This window comes from Pseudophryne corroboree, chromosome 1 (assembly GCF_028390025.1).
Source record: "Pseudophryne corroboree isolate aPseCor3 chromosome 1, aPseCor3.hap2, whole genome shotgun sequence".
NCBI lineage: Eukaryota > Metazoa > Chordata > Amphibia > Anura > Myobatrachidae > Pseudophryne > Pseudophryne corroboree.
In genome coordinates this window covers 1,212,921,946-1,212,945,726 of record NC_086444.1, presented here as the reverse complement: position 1 = coordinate 1,212,945,726, position 23,781 = coordinate 1,212,921,946, and the positions used below count along the sequence as shown (strand labels likewise).

General features: G+C 45.3%; 2 pseudogenes; one reads left to right on the top strand and one right to left on the bottom strand.

Annotated features, from left to right (window-relative positions):
* Window positions 1-578: 578 nt before the first annotated feature.
* Window positions 579-697, bottom strand: LOC134952803 (5S ribosomal RNA; annotated as a pseudogene).
* Window positions 698-2,688: 1,991 nt separating this feature from the next.
* On the top strand, window positions 2,689-2,807 carry LOC134950244 (5S ribosomal RNA; annotated as a pseudogene).
* The last annotated feature ends 20,974 nt before the right edge of the window (window positions 2,808-23,781 follow it).

Here is a 23,781-nt window from a genome sequence, read left to right as displayed (position 1 = left end):
CACAGGATATGATAGAGATACAATTTTTATAATTTTACTGATACCAAAATTATGAAATAACAAGAAAACTAAGTTTTCTGATTTTTAAATAGTTTGGTGGTGCACCCAGAGTCAGTGTTTAGAACATTGAACAACAAGGAGAAAAGAAGACTCTTTTTTTGGGTGCACTCTTAATTTGAACAATATATAGACTTAACAAGATGAGATATAATATTTAAAATCAATTTTTATTAACACAATTTAAGATATTTAGTGGTTAATGAGAGAAGGAGTAGTCAAAAAACGAAAACAATATAAACAAGTAGCAAAATTGCTGTTATGATAGTGATGTTTATGCAGTCCTGGCTGGCGGAGTTAGATCTAAATGCGGTAAATGAATTGAATATTTACATATTAGAATATTTGAATGGTACGTTCTACTAACAAAGATCAACAAAGTTGTGACCCTGTCCTATATTGGTGCCAGTAATATGCTTTAATGAAGAAGTGAAAATGAATAGAAAGAAGAGCAAAGGAAATGAGAGAGCAGAGTGAATCTGCTGTCAGTGTTAGACACTGAGCATGTGGGACAAACGCGTGCTCTACTAAACTGAGTATTCCTCAATGGTCCCCCACTTGAGTACTGACCCAGCCCAACAGTGATTAGCTTCCAAGTTCGGACGGTTTTGGGCATTTCCAGTGTGGTATGATAGTAGGGAAATTGAAACGCCAATGGGAAGCTCTGGAATCACTGATGAGAGTTCACGAATTACATAGTATCAAAGTAAAGTGACAGAAGTTAACTGATAGAAGAAAATAGATGGATCTGCTGCCAGTGTTAGATGGGGATATACCCAGAATCAGTGGTGAGAGTCCATGAAATTAAATGTAGATGGAAGCAAAGAAGAGGAGTACACATTGGTACCTATATCGGTTAAATGGTTTATAATTCTCAGAAAAAGAGAGAAAAGGAAAGGCACATGTCAGGATGGACTGATCAGAATTAAATATCCATACAAATATGCAGTTGCTGAATTGGACAAAATAGTAATATTGTCACTAGATAATATACTGGATTGTAGTCCAATATGTGCAGAATGTGATCTCTATAATTATGTTAATCAGGTATAAGGTGTCGTGTCCTTACCCAAAAATAAAAATTACAACTGGGTTAATACTGGGTACAACAACAGTACTGCAATCTCTATATTAATGCTCGATATAAGGAAGAGTCGTTTATGATGGTGGTATTCTTCTAAATAAACAGTGCAAGATAACAATGTACCCAGTAATATTGCTGTAGAAAAGAACAAGAGGGCAGGGGGGGGGGGGGGGGAGAGCAAGGGTGGACGGGTGAAACGCGTTTTCCGACTTCACCTATTGTCCTGGCTGACTACAGTAGCGGACGTTCTTCTCACCCACCCGTGTCCTGTGTCTCCTTCTCCTCTCCAGCGGCGGTCCCGTGCCTCTTCCGACATCGCCACACTTGAACTGATTAGCGGACGTGTTCCTGCACCTGTCTGGGGCTGCCGGGCCGGCGGCACCTTTCAGAACAAGACCTCAGCGTGGTGGAAGGGGTTACTACATCCAGTCATCGCGGGTAATATCCAAACTTTCTCCTATCCGTCACGATCAGCTTGAGACCCGCACAGATTGGACATCTATCATTCCCTGCTGGTTTGAGTCAGCATTTATATCTCCTGCTAATTATTTAATATAGATATGTCTGTATCATAAAAATCCCAAGGGTTTTTCTCTAATCTTATTCTTTTATTCCCAATTAGCAATATATGCTGGGATTGATACATGCGCTGTGATATTGAAATTTATTCAGCACACTGTCTTTATACTTTATACATGCGCTGTGATATTTAAATTTATTCAGCACACTGTCTTTATACTTGCTACAATATTAGCAATATTTATACATGCGCTGTGATAATTAAATTTATTGAGCACACTGTCTTTATACCTACTACAATATTATCTTTGTTTCTAGTTCTGTTTTCCTACAGGTACTAGTTTCTTGCAATACTTTGTATCTTTCACTGAGATTGCATCTCATGTTGTATACATGACTCACCCAACCCTGCTCTTTATCCCCCCCTGCCCTCTTGTGCTTTTCTACAGCAATATTACTGGGTACATTGTTAACTTGCACTGTTTATTTAGAAGAATACCACCATCATAAACGACTCTTCTTTATATCGAGCATTAATATAGAGATTGCAGTACTGTTGTTGTACCCAGTATTAACCCAGTTGTAATTTTTATTTTTGGGTAAGGACACAACACCTTATACCTGATTAACATAATTATAGAGATCACATTCTGCACATATTGGACTACAATCCAGTATATTATCTAGTGACAATATTACTATTTTGTCCAATTCAGCAACTGCATATTTGTATGGATATTTAATTCTGATCAGTCCATCCTGACATGTGCCTTTCCTTTTCTCTCTTTTTCTGAGAATTTTAAATCATTTAACCGATATAGGTACCAATGTGTACTCCTCTTCTTTGCTTCCATCTACATTTAATTTCATGGACTCTCACCACTGATTCTGGGTATATCCCCGTCTAACACTGGCAGCAGATCCATCTATTTTCTTCTATCAGTTAACTTCTGTCACTTTACTTTGATACTATGTAATTCGTGAACTCTCATCAGTGATTCCAGAGCTTCCCATTGGCGTTTCAATTTCCCTACTATCATACCACACTGGAAACGCCCAAAACCGTCCGAACTTGGAAGCTAATCAGTGTTGGGCTGGGTCAGTACTCAAGTAGGGGACCATTGAGGAATACTCAGTTTAGTAGAGCACGCGTTGGTCACACATGCTCAGTGTCTAACACTGACAGCAGATTCACTCTGCTCTCTCATTTCCTTTGCTCTTCTTTCTATTCATTTTCACTTCTTCATTAAAGCATATTACTGGCACCAATATAGGACAGGGTCACAACTTTGTTGATCTTTGTTAGTAGAACGTACCATTCAAATATTCTAATATGTAAATATTCAATTCATTTACCGCATTTAGATCTAACTCCGCCAGCCAGGACTGCATAAACATCACTATCATATCAGCAATTTTGCTAATTGTTTATATTGTTTTCATTTTATGACTACTCCTTCTCTCATTAACCACTAAATATCTTAATTTGTGTTAATAAAAATTGATTTTAAATATTATATCTCATCTTGTTAAGTCTATATATTGTTCAAATTAAGAGTGCACCCAAAAAAGAGTCTTCTTTTCTCCTTCTGGTCCTGATGTTCTCATGGAAGTTAGGCCACATAATAATCCTAAGCAGCAATGTTTGTAAAAAAAATTCATTTTAAAATCTAAAGTATTTCAAAACCCTAGTCCAGTTCAATCTCCGGTTCTAAATGCATCCTTGAAATGGTATCCTTTAGATGAGTGGCATAACTAGGGCAGGGTGAGCAGGGCACGTGCCCTGGGTGCCATGGAAAACCCGCAGAGGGGCTGCCACTAGGGCAGCAGTGTTTCCATCGGAGTGTTTTATGATGCCTGCATCTGCAGTAAGATTCTAACCCCAAACACTACTCTAGAATGTGTGCATATGACCCAAAGGATGGGCGTCCCAACACAGAAGTGTCAGCTATAATGCAGAGAACATATTGTGGCATATCTGAACTCCAGCAGGACTGACCCAATTCATAACATGTGGCGTCCAGGCACATAGGTGATGTTGTGTGTCAAAGCCACTATTGTGGTCCTGGAGACCATCCTGTTGCTGATGCGGCCTCGGGTCCCCTGTGGCTGCTGCTGTAGGATGTACAGTTAACGGTGCGGGTCTCCCGTAGCTGCCCGGACTTTCATGCTGCCGGTCATGCTGAGATCCTGGGCTATGTTAGCACTCTCCCCTGCCGGCCTTAGCCCAATGGACATGGTGGCACTGCTGCTGGGGAATGGAGGCCTAGAGTTGGGGGTAGTCATTGTCATGACTTGACTCCAGGCCCAAGTGTACTTTTTGCCAACCTGTTCCTGCATTCAGTATTTAAGTCCAGGATGCAGGATATAACTGAGTGTTAGCCTCTATGGCCCACTGCTTGCATGCTCAATGGAGGTGTGCATTCCATACTATTGTGGACATTAACAGGAAAGTATATTGTATGTACAGCATAGCCTCATGGCTCCCTCGTGCTACAGTATATAAGTGTTTGTGCCTGTCAGGGAATATATTTCTTCACCTGATATGTTTCCTACAAAATGCCTATGACACGTATACTGTACATGTGATTATATTGCACTAATGGGTGTAAGTGCTTGTTGTCAAGTTTGTGCCCAAACAGGTAAGCTGTTCTAGGACATTTGGCTGTGTGAAGGACATGATGTCCAATCTGACACTCCACACAGCTCCCCTCTCTCTACTCCCTCACAGGAAGCCCTGATCAGCTGTATGACCCCTGACATCGCAAATGACTACAACGGGTTAAAAGTTACTCAGGTTATGGCCCCAGGGCAGCCAACCTTCTTATTTCCATAATTAGTGCCGTTTGTTCTGGATGGCCTTTCAGCAGACAACCTGTCTTCATCCCCACGGGGGGTCCAATGGTGTCCTTGGATACATTTAAATGTTAGGATTAAAAATCCAACCAATCCCAGAGGCAGAGTTGTCTCCTAACTCCACAAGTATCAAAGGTTTTAAAAGGTCATGCGGAAGGGATTTTGGAGTTAGATGAGTGAAGCTCCTGCCTTGTAAGGAGGTTTGTAATGATACTGTTGCCAGGTGTTGGGAGATCCTGTCAGCCTGTTTATCTGGAGAGCTGGCTCTGCGGAGAGGGTCTAGTATACGCAGCTAAGCATTTGCTCCATCAGGAGATGTCCCAGTCATGTGGCTGATGTGCCGGCTGGAGTTGGGGGACTGGTTAGCACGCCCTACCTTTGGCGGGTGGAGGACCATCAGGCCACAAGAGGCCTGGATCAGCAAGTCTTGCAGCAGAACACCCAGTGGAGCCTAAAAGCCGTGCAAAGGATTCTGCTCACTTGCCCTGAGAGGTGACTACTGACTAACCCTTTGTGTGGTTTTTCTCTTATATAATTTTAACTGTAATTTGTATTAATGCTACCTGAATATACTGTACATATTGTGGTTACAGTTTTATATTGTATGCTTAATGTGTATAAAATAAAGGTGCTCTTGTACCTTGCTATTGTGTGTTTTCTGCTGTGATCCCAGAACCCAAATACAACTCTGGGGCCCATGCAGAGCTGTGAACGCTGCCTTTCTGAAGGTGGAGAGGAGTAATAGGTGAAAACAATGCACATATGAACCTGGGGTCCTCACAGTCTTTGTCTACCTCAATGACACCAACTGGAGAGGGCCCCCAAGGCATTGTCTGGGGGCTAGTGGCCTCACAATTACCAGGTCTGTTTCAGGTGTGTACTTTATGTATGAATTGTGTACTGTTTATATGGTGTGATGTATGTATGTATGTATGTATGTATGTCCTGTATGTATGTGTGTGTCATGTACAGTATGTGTGTCTCATGAATGTATACTGTTTGTACTGTATGTGCCTCATGTATGAATCATGTGCCTCATTGTGGTAGAATGGGTCTATTTGCACTACTGTCTTCAAGTAAGCTGAAATGTTATATTTGAATTGTTTATGGTTCCTTTGTAAGAAGCTGTTACAGTGGCTATGCCTATCAGCCGGGAACAAAGCTTACTTGTTTGCAATACCTCTGTTTACCATTGGTCGTATGGAACTTACCCACTACATTGTGGTGTCAGTAGTGGAAAACAGTGCATCCTGTGCAGAGGATCATAAATACACGAACATGGAATCCGTTATGCAACAGATGTTGGACTTCTTTAAACAGAGGCAAGCAGTAGTGAATGCTCCAGTACTCCCCAAAATGCAGGTCTCAGAAGATGTGTAGCCCTTTCTTACCACTTTGAAAAGGTTGTTAACTTGCATGCATGTCCCAAAGAATCCTGGGCCATAGAGATTGCCCCTCTGCTAACAGGGGATGCCCAGTCTGCATGTGCTACCCTCTCACTGGAAGATGCACAAGATTATGACCAAGTAAAGGCTGCTGTAGCCGACCAAGTTGGCCTCTTTCTAAAGGCTACTGGCAGAAATTCAGGTCTGTCTACGATGACCCTAATGTGAGGCTGTGTGTTGTGTCCCTGAAGCAGGCCAGCCCTGCTGTTAAGTGGCTCTAGCTGCAATAATTGTGCCCGTCTAGTGGAATTGATCTCCTGCTAAGATTGCTTGCTGGGTCCAGCTGCATCAATTTGACACTTTAGAATCCACAGTCCGGCTACTGGAAAATGCATTGCTGGTGCAGGAAGCAGTGGAGAACCTTTCTACTTAAATTGTGCCAGAGTCTCCACGTCAGGACCCGCAGTGACCCTTGTCTCGGGTTAAGGTGCCCCTGCATCAGGATGTGGATAGATGCCAGACTCTCTCGCAGGTTCCAACATTGGAGAAATTGAGGCCCAAAATTCCTCCTTTCATTGGCCATTCATTCCCGGAAGTTGGAGGTGAAGAGCTTGCAAATTCCCTAACATATTTAGTGCAAGTTTGTTCCTTGTGTGGATGCGTGTCAAGAGTGGGTATGTCCGCAGATGGATTGATCTTTCTCCAGTGTCTTTACAGCCTTAGAGACCTATCCTCTCCCATCTAGGATACAGGTACGTGTACAAGTGTTAGGCGCCGGGGTCCGCTCGTCGGTGCGGCCCGGCGCCTAGCAACCAGGGACGCCGTGCGCGTACAGCCGCCGGCTCCCTGGCAATGCTAGACGCCGGGCGCACGGAGCCGCACGGACCCTAGCAACGGGGACGCCACTGGCGGACCGCGTTCCCCGTTGCTGGGTCCATTTAAATTAGTAAGGGCACCTGTTTCCTGGCCGTGCAGCAAGGCAGCTGCACGGCATTCATGCAATCAGCACTGGCAGCAGTTGATTGGAGGGCTTCGGTTTATATGCTCTTGCAGTGCCTCACACAGACGCCGGTAATAGCTTCCTGCATGCTGTATCTGTTTGCTGAGAGTGTTTCCAGTCCTGCTGTATCCGGTCGTTCCTGTCCTCAGTTGTCCTGCACTCGGAAGTCGTCATCTGTTCCTAGAGTCCTGACTGAGCACCGTTAAACATCCAGTGGTGTTCGTGAGTCGCGGCGTAGCCGTGTGTTGCGGCTTGGCCGCTTTATTATTTATTATTTGTGTTTCGGAGCTTTTGCGGAGGATTCCGCTCCCACAGATCCACTCTGGTATCCAGCGGTGCTGGGTAGGAGTAATGGACTAGTGGATTTTGGTTGTCCTTTTATCTGGCGGTTTTTCCGCGCATACTTCAAGTTTGGATAGTTAGCTTGTTGCCCTTGGCCTGTTGTAGTCAGAGGTCCTCTTGTCATCATCCTGCCTCGGATTTCCCTTTGTCTCTCACTAAGACCGGGGGGCACCGGAGTTGGGCAGACATAATCCGCCTTTCAAACGTGGCTGCCAGGGGCTCAAGAAACCATAGTCTCGCAAGGGATTTCCGATAGCACGGGTGAGACAATAGAGTTAGGGCGCCAGGGGCAACTAGTCTTTCCTGCTCCCGTAACCAGCATTCCCTTCCAGTACTCAGGCCATTGTCATAAGATCTCCTCCGGTCAGGAGTACTGGAATCATAACATTATTACCGGCCAAACCAAAACTTAAAATTAAACAGGGTTTGATTTTTTCCTTATTCAGTTTTGTAAGAGTTATCGGCCTCATGAATCCCACAGGTTTAGGGCTAAATCCTGGTCAGCTCCTAGTCAGCCAGACTCAAGAACTTACTCAGATGGTTCAGGATCTTTCCCTGCGGGTGAAGTCGCAGGAAGATCTTTTACGAACTTCCCAGAGGGTAGTCCCTGAACCAAAAATGCACTTGCCTGACCGTTTTTCTGGTGATAGGAAGGAGTTTTTTAATTTTAAAGAATCCTGTAAACTTTATTTTCGTTTAAGACCAATCTCCTCAGGTACTGAATCTCAGCGGGTTGGAATCATTATTTCTTTGCTCCAGGGGGATCCTCAGACCTGGGCATTTGGTTTAAAAGCAGAGGATCCGGCATTGTTGTCAGTCGACGCTTTTTTGGGGTCTTTAGGGCTTTTGTATGATGACCCTGATAGAGAGGCATCCGCTGAGAGTCAGTTACGCGCTCTCAGACAGGGTAGAAATCCTGCAGAGGTTTATTGTACAGAGTTTCGCCGTTGGTCGAACGACTGTGGCTGGAATGACCCAGCCCTGCGCAGTCAGTTTCGCCTCGGCTTATCTGAGTCTATAAAGGACAGTCTCCTTCAGTATCCCGCTCCTGAGACACTCGATAAACTCATGGAGCTTTCTATTAAGATTGATCGACGTTTCAGAGAGCGGAGGGCTGAAAAAGGAGCACCAGTCAGGACTACTCCATGTGTATTTTCCATTCCTGAGGAAGTAGAGGAGCCCATGCAGATGGGTCTCTCCCGACTGTCTCCAGAAGAAAGAGCCAGAAGGCAAAACTCTGGTCTTTGTTTGTACTGTGGGGGTAAGGGACATTTTGCCCGTAATTGTCCGAACAAGTCGGGAAACGCCTCGACCAAGTGAATTGTGAGGGGGTTCACTTTGGTCTGCAGCTTATCTCCTCGAATAACTCCCTTTTAGTCCCAGATAAAGTTTCCTTTGGCAGCCTCAGTTCTTCGGTGTCGGCTTTTGTCGACAGTGGAGCTGCAGGGAACTTTATGGACTTAACTTGGGCCAAGGCCTTAGGTATTCCTCAGTTAGCCTTGGGTAGGTGTATCACCATGCATGGTTTAGATGGGAGTCCCTTGTCCAATGAGGTTATTTCCCTCTGTACACCTCCTGTACTACTTACGGTAGGAGCTCTTCATTCCGAAAAGATCGAGTTCTTCCTTACCCATTGCCCAGCAGTTCCAGTGGTTCTGGGTCACCCTTGGCTGGCCTTTCATAATCCCACCATTGATTGGCAGTCGGGGGAGATTTCACAATGGGGTACCATCTGTAATAAGGAATGTATTACGTTTCCCGTTAGAATAGCTGCTGCCATCCCCGAACTCATTCCCGTGGAATACCAGGACTTTGTTGATGTGTTTTCCAAGGGCAATGCGGACATTCTGCCTCCCCATCGGCCTAATGATTGTGCTATTGAGCTAATTCCCGGTGCCACATTGCCAAAGGGAAGGTTATATGCTTTATCCGGGCCAGAAACTGCGGCCATGAATGAGTATGTTAAGGAAAGTCTAGGGAAAGGATTTATCAGGCCATCTAAATCCCCTTTAAGTGCAGGCTTCTTCTTTGTGGAGAAAAAAGATGGATCACTTAGACCTTGCATTGACTTTAGAGCCCTGAATAAGATCTCAGTTAAAAATACTTATCCTCTGCCGCTGATTTCTGTCCTCTTTGATCAGCTGCGTTCGGCTGTGATTTTTTCTAAAATTGACCTGAGGGGAGCATATAACCTCATCCGAATCAAGTCTGGAGATGAGTGGAAGACGGCTTTCAGTACTCAGTCGGGTCACTATGAGTATCTGGTGATGCCGTTTGGCTTGTCTAACGCTCCGGCAGTTTTCCAGGATCTCATTAACGATGTGCTCCGTGACTTTCTAGGAAGATTCGTGGTCGTTTACTTAGACGACATCCTGATCTATTCTGACTCAATTGAACAACATGTTACCCAGGTGCGTCAGGTTCTTCAAAAATTACGTGAAAATCATCTATATGCCAAGCTGGAGAAGTGTGAGTTTCATGTCACGGAGGTATCCTTTTTAGGGTACATTATTTCCCCTCGGGGATTCTACATGGAACCTAAGAAGCTCCAAGCCATCCTTAGTTGGGTGCAACCCACCAACTTAAAAGCAATTCAGCGCTTTTTAGGGTTTGTGAATTATTATAGAAGATTTATTCATTCTTTTTCTGACCTGGTTGCTCCCATGGTGGCACTGACTAAGAAGGGAGCGGATCCTACCAACTGGTCACGTGAAGCTGAGTTATCCTTTCAGGCCTTGAAACAAGCTTTTGTCTCAGCTCCAGTCCTCAGACATCCCAACCCAGAATTGCCCTTCATTGTTGAGGTTGATGCCTCGGAGGTTGGAGTGGGGGCTATCCTATCTCAAAAGGATCCGGAGTCTCTGGAACTACATCCTTGTGCCTTCATGTCCAGGAAATTCTCATCCGCTGAATCCAACTACGATGTTGGTAACCGGGAGTTACTGGCTATTAAATGGGCTTTCGAGGAGTGGAGACATTGGCTTGAGGGAGCAACACATACCATTTCAGTATTGACTGACCACAAAAATCTTCAGTACATCGAATCATCTAAGCGGCTGAATGCCCGGCAGGCTCGTTGGGCTTTATTTTTTACTCGTTTCAAGTTTATTATCACCTTTAGGCCAGGTTCCAAGAATACCAAGGCGGATGCCCTGTCACGCAGTTTTCTTCCAGTTCATAATAACAGTCCTGTTACTCCCATACTTCCGTCTTCAGTCATTTGGGCAGGCCTCACACAAGATTTATTTACCCAGTTAAAGCAGCTTCAACATCAAGCTCCTGGAAATACTCCTGCTGGTCGTCTTTACGTCCCTGAGTTTTTGAGAGCTACTGTTTTGACTGAATTTCATGATAGCAAAGTTGCCGGGCATCCGGGGATCTCTAAGACTTTGGAATTAGTCTCCCGCTCAGTATGGTGGCCTGGTCTTTCTAAAGACATTAAGGAGTTTGTTTTTTCTTGTCAGGTCTGTGCACAGCATAAGGTTCCCCGTTCCTTGCCTATCGGGCAACTTATGCCCTTAAATGTTCCTCTCAGGCCATGGTCTCACATTTCCATGGATTTTGTGGTAGACCTCCCTCTGTCAGCCGGATTCCGAGTCATATGGGTGGTAGTGGACCGTTTTAGCAAGATGGCTCATTTCATTGCTCTTCCCCGACTGCCATCTGCCCAGGGATTGGTTGTTTTGTTTCTCCGCCATGTTTTCAGACTTCATGGGTTGCCCACTGATATTGTTTCTGATCGGGGTCCACAATTCATTGCACAATTCTGGAAGTCCTTTTGTGCCTCATTAAAGATGAAATTGTCTTTAACATCCGGTTACCATCCCCAATCCAACGGGCAGACCGAGCGAGTTAATCAATCATTAAAACAGTATTTGCGTTTGTACTCAGCCAAACTCCAGAATGATTGGTCCGAGTTTCTTCCTTTGGCGGAGTTTGCTTACAATAATTCTTGTCATTCCTCCACTAATGTGTCTCCATTCTTTTCAGTTTTTGGTTTTCACCCCAGAGCTAATTCTTTTTTTCAACATTCTTCTGTTTTCTCGCTAACCTTAACCTCTCATCTCAGAGTCATTTGGAAAAAAGTGCATCTTGCCCTCAGAAAAGCGGCATTTCGAGAGAAAAATTTTTCGGACAGGCTCCGACGTCCTTGCACTTTTAAGGTGGGAGACAGGGTATGGTTGTCGACTCGTAACATTAGACTTCGACAAACCTCAGCTAGATTGGGCCCCAAATTTATTGGACCATTTCATATTATTAAAAAAATCAACCCAGTTGCTTTCCGGTTACGTTTACCAAGAGCTCTCCGGATCGGAAATACGTTCCATTGCTCCCTGTTGAAACCATACGTTTCTTCCAGTAGATTTCCTCGGAAGATCTCTCAGGGGAAATCACCAGTAGATGTACAGGGACAACAGGAGTTCTTGGTGGAGAAGGTTCTCGATTCCAAATTGACCCGGGGTCGGCTTTATTTTCTGGTGCACTGGAGAGGCTATGGTCCAGAGGAAAGGTCTTGGGTCCTGGATAAGGATCTCCATGCCCCAAGGCTCAAGAGGGCATTTTTTCGGGAATTTCCTTGGAAACCTGGCTTTAGGGGTTCCTTGACCCCTCCTCAAGGGGGGTACTGTTAGGCGCCGGGGTCCGCTCGTCGGTGCGGCCCGGCGCCTAGCAACCAGGGACGCCGTGCGCGTACAGCCGCCGGCTCCCTGGCAACGCTAGACGCCGGGCGCACGGAGCCGCACGGACCCTAGCAACGGGGACGCCACTGGCGGACCGCGTTCCCCGTTGCTGGGTCCATTTAAATTAGTAAGGGCACCTGTTTCCTGGCCGTGCAGCAAGGCAGCTGCACGGCATTCATGCAATCAGCACTGGCAGCAGTTGATTGGAGGGCTTCGGTTTATATGCTCTTGCAGTGCCTCACACAGACGCCGGTAATAGCTTCCTGCATGCTGTATCTGTTTGCTGAGAGTGTTTCCAGTCCTGCTGTATCCGGTCGTTCATGTCCTCAGTTGTCCTGCACTCGGAAGTCGTCATCTGTTCCTAGAGTCCTGACTGAGCACCGTTAAACATCCAGTGGTGTTCGTGAGTCGCGGCGTAGCCGTGTGTTGCGGCTTGGCCGCTTTATTATTTATTATTTGTGTTTCGGAGCTTTTGCGGAGGATTCCGCTCCCACAGATCCACTCTGGTATCCAGCGGTGCTGGGTAGGAGTAATGGACTAGTGGATTTTGGTTGTCCTTTTATCTGGCGGTTTTTCCGCGCATACTTCAAGTTTGGTTAGTTAGCTTGTTGCCCTTGGCCTGTTGTAGTCAGAGGTCCTCTTGTCATCATCCTGCCTCAGATTTCCCTTTGTCTCTCACTAAGACCGGGGGGCACCGGAGTTGGGCAGACATAATCCGCCTTTCAAACGTGGCTGCCAGGGGCTCAAGAAACCATAGTCTCGCAAGGGATTTCCGATAGCACGGGTGAGACAATAGAGTTAGGGCGCCAGGGGCAACTAGTCTTTCCTGCTCCCGTAACCAGCATTCCCTTCCAGTACTCAGGCCATTGTCATAAGATCTCCTCCGGTCAGGAGTACTGGAATCATAACAACAAGTCTGGAATAGACTGGTTGAGGGCTTGGTCGACTTTAGATCTGCTACTACCCTGATACAAAGGGATCTGTTGTCCCAAGAGTTGTTGTTGCCCCATGAACCAGTTTGCATTTGTTGTGTTCATGGAATTGTTTGGGCCTTCCCTGCCGCCATGGTCCCTTAGTCAATCAGGGGAAAGACTGACAATTTGCGTTTGGGGGTTTGTCCATGATTACCAGCCCTGTGTTAATAGGTCATGACTGGCCTGACTTCTATGCTATTGTTTTGCCAGAGGAGCAGGTGCCTGCAGTTACCCTTGAAGAGACATTATTCTTTCCCGCAGATTTGTTTCCAGACTCATAAATCTAAGAAACAAAGGAGAAGGGATCACATAGACTGGTTTAATCGTCATATTTTGGTGGGACAAAAGATCCTTTCCTATAACAATACTAATAATAAAGTGAATGTAAATGTTGATGTGCCTGCTTATGCTAATGTGCCTATTAATTCTGAAAGACCTTTCAATACTAATGTTCCTAGACATGCTGAGATCCATCTAAGTAGTATTAATGAAGAGCTCTTATTGCTTCCCCTTGCACCTCAGCCTGATTTAAGAAAGGCTCAACAGGATGATACTGGTTTAAAAAGGGCCTTTTAAAATGTTCTATCAGTGGATGGTGTCATGTTGTCCCATGTAACAGAGTTAGAATATCCCCATTTTGTGTTGCTTGGAAATACTTTATATTATCTGGACAAACACAAACAACCAGGGGAGATGGCGTTACAGTTGGTGGTCCCAAGCCCTTTAAAAAAACAGGTATTAGTTTTGGACCTTGCAGTTCCCTGGGGTGGTCATTTGGGATGAGATAAGACGGTGGAGAGAATAAGCTCCCGGTTCTATACTTCTAGTGTATATGCTGAAGTCTGCTCCACTGATCCCTCTCCCAATTGTAGGGGTCCCTTTTGAAAAAATATTGGATTGATTTAGTGGGTATAATCGAATCACCTCCTAAAGGTTATAAATTCATTTTAGTTGTGGTTGGTTACGCCACACATTATCCGGAGGCATTTCCCTTGAGGGTGGCAACAAGTCGCAGCTAAATTGTTGGAGCTGTTTTCCAGGATAGGGTTACCTAAGGAAATCCTTACCGACCAAGGGACAAACTTTTGTACAAATTAATGCAGGGGGTGTTGAAGTGGTTAAAAAATAAATCTGTCAGAACCTCAGTATATCAGTGCCAAACTCATGGCTTCGTGGAAAGATTAAATCATACAGTACATTAAAATCCTATTAGTTGTTTGCAATCAGGGAAGTTTCTCAGGCGTCTTCATGCTTTGCCCCTTTTGAGCTCATGTATGGGGGGGAAACCAAGTGGATTCCTCACTTTTTTGCATGAGGTATGGGAAAAACAGCCAATAGAGGGGGAAAGTGTGCTTCAATATGTGGTCCAGATGCGTAATCGTATAGAACTACTAGGTCAATTGGCCCGGAAGAATTTGGCAAATGCCGAGTAGGCTCAAAAGTTTCTCTATAATGGCAATGCCCAAACTAGGTTTTTCTCACCATGTGATTTTTTTTGTTGCTGCCTACACCATGTAAATTACTGGCAAAGTGGGAGGGGCCATTTGAAGTGATTAGTAGGGTTGGGGATGTTAATTATGAGGTCTCATGACCTGACTCCCATAGAGGTAGGCATATCTCACTATGTTAATTTGTTGAACGCAAGGAAGGACCAAGAGTTTTCTTTTGTAGACCCTGCTAGTGTCTGTACTGACCTTGGTCTATAGGTCCTTAGTTGGAAGGGGTCTCTTTTCCCCTTGAACTTCTAGTTTCAGACAATTTTAAACCTCTCTTGGGGAACCTTCTTAAAGAGCTCTCAGATTTTTTTTTTTTTCCGATAGACCAGGGAGGACCAATTAAGTTTTTCATGTCATCATAACCCAACCAGGGGTAGTTGTTAGGCAAAGACATTTTAGGCTTCCAAAGGGAAAACAAGTAATCAATAAAGGACATGAGATGTTGAAGTTAGGGGTAATTGAGGAGTCATTTAGCAACTGGTGTAGCCCAATTGTGTTGGTCCCAAAGCCAAGGGGTTCTACAAGGTTTTTGTGTAGACTTCTGAAAAGTTAATGCAGTCTCAAAATATGATGCCTACCCAATGCCAAGGGTCAACAACCTGCTTAAAAGATCAGATTTGGACAAATATATTTCTACTCTTGACCTTACAAAGGGGTAATGGCAGATTGAGTTGTCGGAGGGAGCTAAGAAGTAGACTGCTTTTTCCACTCTTTTAGGCCTCTTTCAATTAAAAACAATGCCCTTCGACTTGAATGGTGCCCAGCCTGTTTTAAGAGGTTAATGAACCTGAGGTAATGCTTCATCCTCATCAAAATTATGCTGCAGCCTATTTTGATAATATTGCCATGTATAGTCCGCATTGGAATGCAGATGTTAACGGGCTTAGGGCTTTTCTTCAGTCTTTGTGCAAAGCAGGTTTAACTGCTACTTTAAAGAATGTGTTCTGGGTAAAAATGAAAGTAAGTACTTAGGCTATGTAGTGGGTAATGGGTGTCTGAAGCCTCTTGTGAGTAAGGTACAGATTACAACTACCAAAACAGAGTTAAGATCCTTCTTGGGTTTGGTAGGTTATTACAGAAGGTTTTTTCCTGAGTTTTCTACCCTAGCAGCTCCATAAACAGGTCGTTTTAAATATCCTGCCCCAAAACTTGAGGGGTCTAAGGAGAGTCAGTCTGCTTTCTCCAAAATTGAAGGCCCAGTTTTAAAGTCTCCTGATTGTGCACAGCCATTCGTGGTACAAACAGATGCTTCATTTGTAGGTTTGGGGACAGTTTTGTGTCAGGAGCTTGATGGCATTGAACACCCCATTCTATATTTCAGTAGAAAATAGTTTCCACGTGAGACTAAGTATTCTGTAGTAGAAAATGAAAGCATTGCTATAAAATGGGCTATTGAGGCTGTGAGATATTATATATGTGGGGTCAAGTTAACTGTGGTTACAGATCATGCACCGTTAAAATGGTTGCATTCAATGAAAGATTCTAATGCAAGACTGGCAAGGTGGTACCTGGCTCTCCAGCCTTTTTCTTTTGAAGTCCGGCATCGACGTCTACATATGAATGCTGATTTTTTTTTTGTCCCGTACATGGCTGGAAAGCTGTGTCTTTTAATTGGAGAGGTATGTAGCAGAGAGGGTCTTTCCAACATTTTGAGGACAGGGTTAAATACCCTCAGCTTAGGGAGGAACCACACCCTTTCCTTAAGACAATTTAAGGTATAAAAATCAGGTCAGATGATTTAGTAGTGGGGAAGGTGTGGGAGAGGCTGTACCTTTATCAGCGCTCCCTGGGGCTGATTCAGACCTGATCGTAGCCGTGCAAAATTTTGCATAGCTACGATCAGCCACCCTGACATGCGGCAGGATGCCCAGCACTAGGCTAGTCCGTCCCGCATGTCTGACCCACCCCCTGCCACACAGGTACAAAAGTATTGCATGGCGGCAATGCTTTTGTACCTGAAGAGTAGCTCTCTACCAGTACAGCTCCTGTGCACTGGCAGGGAGCTACCCGTCACTCTCTGGGTTGCAGTGGCTGTGTGTGATGTCACACAGCCACCACGGACCACACCTCGCAGAGTCCATGCACGCCTGCATTTCCCGGACCACACCCCTAAAATGGCAGCCTATTTAAACCAGTCCGCCCCCTCCAGTCCAGCGAACGCCTCTGCCTGTCAATCAGAGGCGATCGCTGGGCAGAGATTGCATCTCTGGCGCAGGTGCATGCACAGTTCAGACTTGATCGTCCGCTGTGCGAAAATGCACAGCAGCACAGGTCTGAATTAGGCTCTCTATCCTAGAGAAATCTGCACGCTGAAACTGCTGTGAATACTCTGCCTGTTTGCACTACTGTCTTACTATTATATTTGAATTGTTGATGCTACCTTTTGTAAGAAGGTATTGCAGTGGCTATTAGAGATGAGCGGGTTCGGTTCCTCGGAAACCGAACCCGCCCGAACTTCAGTTTTTTTTACACGGGTCCGAGCGACTCGGATCTTCCCGCCTTGCTCGGTTAACCCGAGCGCGCCCGAACGTCATCATCCCGCTGTCGGATTCTCGCGAGGCTCGGATTCTATTGCGAGACTCGGATTCTATATAAGGAGCCGCGCGTCGCCGCCATTTTCACACGTGCATTGAGATTGATAGGGAGAGGACGTGGCTGGCGTCCTCTCCGTTTATAGAGAGTGAGACTAGAGTAGAGAGAGACACAGTATTATTTACTTTAGTAATTTTGGGGAGCATTAGGAGGAGTACTACTACTTGCTGAAGTGATAGTGTGACTGTATATCTGACTTGTGGGGGAGACAGTGGGGAGCAGTTAGAGTCTGAGAGCAGGAGTACATATTTTAACGTACAGTGCACACTTTTGCTGGCACTCTGCTGCCAGAGTGCCACACTGCCATTGTGACCACACTGACCACCAGTATATATTGTGATTGTCTGCTTAGGAGTACTACTTGCAAGTTGCTGATAGTGTGACCAGTGACCTGACCACCAGTTTAATTAATCACCACCAGTTTAATATATATATATATATATATATATATATATATATATATATATATATATAATTGTATATAATATATATATAATTGTATATGTATACCACCTACCCGTGTTTTTTTTTCTTTTTCTTTCTTCTTGATACATACTACTATAGTAGCTTACTGTAGCAGTCTGCGGTGCTGCTGAGCTGACAGTGTCCAGCAGGTCCGTCATCAGTCATTACATAATAAATATATATACCTGTCCGGCTGCAGTACTAGTGATATTATATATATATATATTAATTTCATCTCATTATCATCCAGTCTATATTAGCAGCAGACACAGTACGGTAGTCCACGGCTGTAGCTACCTCTGTGTCGGCAGTCGCTGGTCCATCCATAATTGTATACCACCTACCCGTGGTTTTTTTTTTTCTCTTTCTTCTTGATACATACTACTATAGTAGCTTACTGTAGCAGTCTGCGGTGCTGCTGAGCTGACAGTGTCCAGTAGGTCCGTCATCAGTCATTACATAATAAATATATATACCTGTCCGGCTGCAGTACTAGTGATATTATATATATATATATATATATATATTAATTTCATCTCATTATCATCCAGTCTATATTAGCAGCAGACACAGTACGGTAGTCCACGGCTGTAGCTACCTCTGTGTCGGCAGTCGCTGGTCCATCCATAATTGTATACCACCTACCCGTGGTTTTTTTTTTCTCTTTCTTCTTGATACATACTACTATAGTAGCTTACTGTAGCAGTCTGCGGTGCTGCTGAGCTGACAGTGTCCAGCAGGTCCGTCATCAGTCATTACATAATAAATATATATACCTGTCCGGCTGCAGTACTAGTGATATTATATATATATATATATATTAATTTCATCTCATTATCATCCAGTCTATATTAGCAGCAGACACAGTACGGTAGTCCACGGCTGTAGCTACCTCTGTGTCGGCAGTCGCTGGTCCATCCATAATTGTATACCAACTACCCGTGGTTTTTTTTTTTTCTTTCTTCTTGATACATACTACTATAGTAGCTTACTGTAGCAGTCTGCGGTGCTGCTGAGCTGACAGTGTCCAGCAGGTCCGTCATCAGTCATTACATAATAAATATATATACCTGTCCGGCTGCAGTACTAGTGATATTATATATATATATATTAATTTCATCTCATTATCATCCAGTCTATATTAGCAGCAGACACAGTACGGTAGTCCACGGCTGTAGCTACCTCTGTGTCGGCAGTCGCTGGTCCATCCATAATTGTATACCACCTACCCGTGTTTTTTTTTTCTCTTTCTTCTTGATACATACTACTATAGTAGCTTACTGTAGCAGTCTGCGGTGCTGCTGAGCTGACAGTGTCCAGCAGGTCCGTCATCAGTCATTACATAATAAATATATATACCTGTCCGGCTGCAGTACTAGTGATATTATATATATATATATATTAATTTCATCTCATTATCATCCAGTCTATATTAGCAGCAGACACAGTACGGTAGTCCACGGCTGTAGCTACCTCTGTGTCGGCAGTCGCTGGTCCATCCATAATTGTATACCACCTACCCGTGTTTTTTTTTTTTCTCTTTCTTCTTGATACATACTACTATAGTAGCTTACTGTAGCAGTCTGCGGTGCTGCTGAGCTGACAGTGTCCAGCAGGTCCGTCATCAGTCATTACATAATAAATATATATACCTGTCCGGCTGCAGTACTAGTGATATTATATATATATATATATATATTAATTTCATCTCATTATCATCCAGTCTATATTAGCAGCAGACACAGTACGGTAGTCCACGGCTGTAGCTACCTCTGTGTCGGCAGTCGCTCGTCCATCCATAAGTATACTAGTATCCATCCATCTCCATTGTTTACCTGAGGTGACTTTTAGTTGTGCCTATTAAAATATGGAGAACAAAAATGTTGAGGTTCCAAAATTAGGGAAAGATCAAGATCCACTTCCACCTCGTGCTGAAGCTGCTGCCACTAGTCATGGCCGAGACGATGAAATGCCAGCAACGTCGTCTGCCAAGGCCGATGCCCAATGTCATAGTACAGAGCATGTAAAATCCAAAACACCAAATATCAGTAAAAAAAGGACTCCAAAATCTAAAATAAAATTGTCGGAGGAGAAGCGTAAACTTGCCAATATGCCATTTACCACACGGAGTGGCAAGGAACGGCTGAGGCCCTGGCCTATGTTCATGGCTAGTGGTTCAGCTTCACATGAGGATGGAAGCACTCAGCCTCTCGCTAGAAAAATGAAAAGACTCAAGCTGGCAAAAGCACCGCAAAGAACTGTGCGTTCTTCGAAATCCCAAATCCACAAGGAGAGTCCAATTGTGTCGGTTGCGATGCCTGACCTTCCCAACACTGGACGTGAAAAGCATGCGCCTTCCACCATTTGCACGCCCCCTGCAAGTGCTGGAAGGAGCACCCGCAGTCCAGTTCCTGATAGTCAGATTGAAGATGTCAGTGTTGAAGTACACCAGGATGAGGAGGATATGGGTGTTGCTGGCGCTGGGGAGGAAATTGACAAGGAGGATTCTGATGGTGAGGTGGTTTGTTTAAGTCAGGCACCCGGGGAGACACCTGTTGTCCGTGGGAGGAATAGGGCCGTTGACATGCCTGGTGAAAATACCAAAAAAATCAGCTCTTCGGTGTGGAAGTATTTCAACAGAAATGCGGACAACATTTGTCAAGCCGTGTGTTGCCTTTGTCAAGCTGTAATAAGTAGGGGTAAGGATGTTAACCACCTCGGAACATCCTCCCTTATACGTCACCTGCAGCGCATTCATAATAAGTCAGTGACAAGTTCAAAAACTTTGGGCGACAGCGGAAGCAGTCCACTGACCAGTAAATCCCTTCCTCTTGTAACCAAGCTCACGCAAACCACCCCACCAACTCCCTCAGTGTCAATTTCCTCCTTCCCCAGGAATGCCAAAAGTCCTGCAGGCCATGTCACTGGCAATTCTGACGAGTCCTCTCCTGCCTGGGATTCCTCCGATGCATCCTTGCGTGTAACGCCTACTGCTGCTGGCGCTGCTGTTGTTGCTGCTGGGAGTCGATGGTCATCCCAGAGGGGAAGTCGTAAGCCCACTTTTACTACTTCCACCAAGCAATTGACTGTCCAACAGTCCTTTGCGAGGAAGATGAAATATCACAGCAGTCATCCTGTTGCAAAGCGGATAACTGAGGCCTTGACAACTATGTTGGTGTTAGACGTGCGTCCGGTATCCGCCGTTAGTTCACAGGGAACTAGACAATTTCTTGAGGTAGTGTGCCCCTGTTACCAAATACCATCTAGGTTCCACTTCTCTAGGCAGGCGATACCGAGAATGTACACGGACGTCAGAAAAAGACTCACCAGTGTCCTAAAAAATGCAGTTGTACCCAATGTCCACTTAACCACGGACATGTGGACAAGTGGAGCAGGGCAGGGTCAGGACTATATGACTGTGACAGCCCACTGGGTAGATGTATGGACTCCCGCCGCAAGAACAGCAGCGGCGGCACCAGTAGCAGCATCTCGCAAACGCCAACTCTTTCCTAGGCAGGCTACGCTTTGTATCACCGGTTTCCAGAATACGCACACAGCTGAAAACCTCTTACGGCAACTGAGGAAGATCATCGCGGAATGGCTTACCCCAATTGGACTCTCCTGTGGATTTGTGGCATCGGACAACGCCAGCAATATTGTGTGTGCATTAAATATGGGCAAATTCCAGCACGTCCCATGTTTTGCACATACCTTGAATTTGGTGGTGCAGAATTTTTTAAAAAACGACAGGGGCGTGCAAGAGATGCTGTCGGTGGCCAGAAGAATTGCGGGACACTTTCGGCGTACAGGCACCACGTACAGAAGACTGGAGCACCACCAAAAACGCCTGAACCTGCCCTGCCATCATCTGAAGCAAGAAGTGGTAACGAGGTGGAATTCAACCCTCTATATGCTTCAGAGGTTGGAGGAGCAGCAAAAGGCCATTCAAGCCTATACAATTGAGCACGATATAGGAGGTGGAATGTACCTGTCTCAAGCGCAGTGGAGAATGATTTCAACGTTGTGCAAGGTTCTGCAACCTTTTGAACTTGCCACACGTGAAGTCAGTTCAGACACTGCCAGCCTGAGTCAGGTCATTCCCCTCATCAGGCTTTTGCAGAAGAAGCTGGAGGCATTGAAGGAGGAGCTAAAAGGGAGCGATTCCGCTTGGCATGTGGGACTTGTGGATGGAGCCCTTAATTCGCTTAACAAGGATTCACGGGTGGTCAATCTGTTGAAATCAGAGCACTACATTTTGGCCACCGTGCTCGATCCTAGATTTAAAACCTACCTTGGATCTCTTTTTCCGGCAGACACAAGTCTGCTGGGGTTCAAAGACCTGCTGGTGACAAAATTGTCAAGTCAAGCGGAACGCGACCTGTCAACATCTCCTCCTTCACATTCTCCCGCAACTGGGGGTGCGAGGAAAAGGCTCAGAATTCCGAGCCCACCCGCTGGCGGTGATGCAGGGCAGTCTGGAGCGACTGCTGATGCTGACATCTGGTCCGGACTGAAGGACCTGACAACGATTACGGACATGTCGTCTACTGTCACTGCATATGATTCTCTCACCATTGAAAGAATGGTGGAGGATTATATGAGTGACCGCATCCAAGTAGGCACGTCAGACAGTCCGTACTTATACTGGCAGGAAAAAGAGGCAATTTGGAGGCCCTTGCACAAACTGGCTTTATTCTACCTAAGTTGCCCTCCCACAAGTGTGTACTCCGAAAGAGTGTTTAGTGCCGCCGCTCACCTTGTCAGCAATCGGCGTACGAGGTTACTTCCAGAAAATGTGGAGAAGATGATGTTCATTAAAATGAATTATAATCAATTCCTCCGCGGAGACATTGACCAGCAGCAATTGCCTCCACAAAGTACACAGGGAGCTGAGATGGTTGATTCCAGTGGGGACGAATTGATAATCTGTGAGGAGCGGGATGTACACGGTGATATATCGGAGGATGATGATGAGGTGGACATCTTGCCTCTGTAGAGCCAGTTTGTGCAAGGAGAGATTAATTGCTTCTTTTTCGGTGGGGGTCCAAACCAACCCGTCATTTCAGTCACAGTCGTGTGGCAGACCCTGTCACTGAAATGATGGGTTGGTTAAAGTGTGCATGTCCTGTTTATACAACATAAGGGTGGGTGGGAGGGCCCAAGGACAATTCCATCTTGCACCTCTTTTTTCTTTCATTTTTATTTGCGTCATGTGCTGTTTGGGGAGTGTTTTTTGGAAGGGCCATCCTGCGTGACACTGCAGTGCCACTCCTAGATGGGCCAGGTGTTTGTGTCGGCCACTAGGGTCGCTTAGCTTACTCACACAGCTACCTCATTGCGCCTCTTTTTTTCTTCTTTGCGTCATGTGCTGTTTGGGGAGTGTTTTTTGGAAGGGCCATCCTGCGTGACACTGCAGTGCCACTCCTAGATGGGCCAGGTGTTTGTGTCGGCCACTAGGGTCGCTTATCTTACTCACACAGCTACCTCATTGCGCCTCTTTTTTTCTTTGCGTCATGTGCTGTTTGGGGAGTGTTTTTTGGAAGGGCCATCCTGCGTGACACTGCAGTGCCACTCCTAGATGGGCCAGGTGTTTGTGTCGGCCACTAGGGTCGCTTATCTTACTCACACAGCTACCTCATTGCGCCTCTTTTTTTCTTCTTTGCGTCATGTGCTGTTTGGGGAGTGTTTTATGGAAGGGCCATCCTGCGTGACACTGCAGTGCCACTCCTAGATGGGCCAGGTGTTTGTGTCGGCCACTAGGGTCGCTTATCTTACTCACACAGCTACCTCATTGCGCCTCTTTTTTTCTTCTTTGCGTCATGTGCTGTTTGGGGAGTGTTTTTTGGAAGGGCCATCCTGCGTGACACTGCAGTGCCACTCCTAGATGGGCCAGGTGTTTGTGTTGGCCACTAGGGTCGCTTAGCTTACTCACACAGCTACCTCATTGCGCCTCTTTTTTTCTTCTTTGCGTCATGTGCTGTTTGGGGAGTGTTTTTTGGAAGGGCCATCCTGCGTGACACTGCAGTGCCACTCCTAGATGGGCCAGGTGTTTGTGTCGGCCACTAGGGTCGCTTAGCTTAGTCATCCAGCGACCTCGGTGCAAATTTTAGGACTAAAAATAATATTGTGAGGTGTGAGGTGTTCAGAATAGACTGAAAATGAGTGGAAATTATGGTTTTTGAGGTTAATAATACTTTGGGATCAAAATGACCCCCAAATTCTATGATTTAAGCTGTTTTTTAGTGTTTTTTGAAAAAAACACCCGAATCCAAAACACACCCGAATCCGACAAAAAAAATTCGGTGAGGTTTTGCCAAAACGCGGTCGAACCC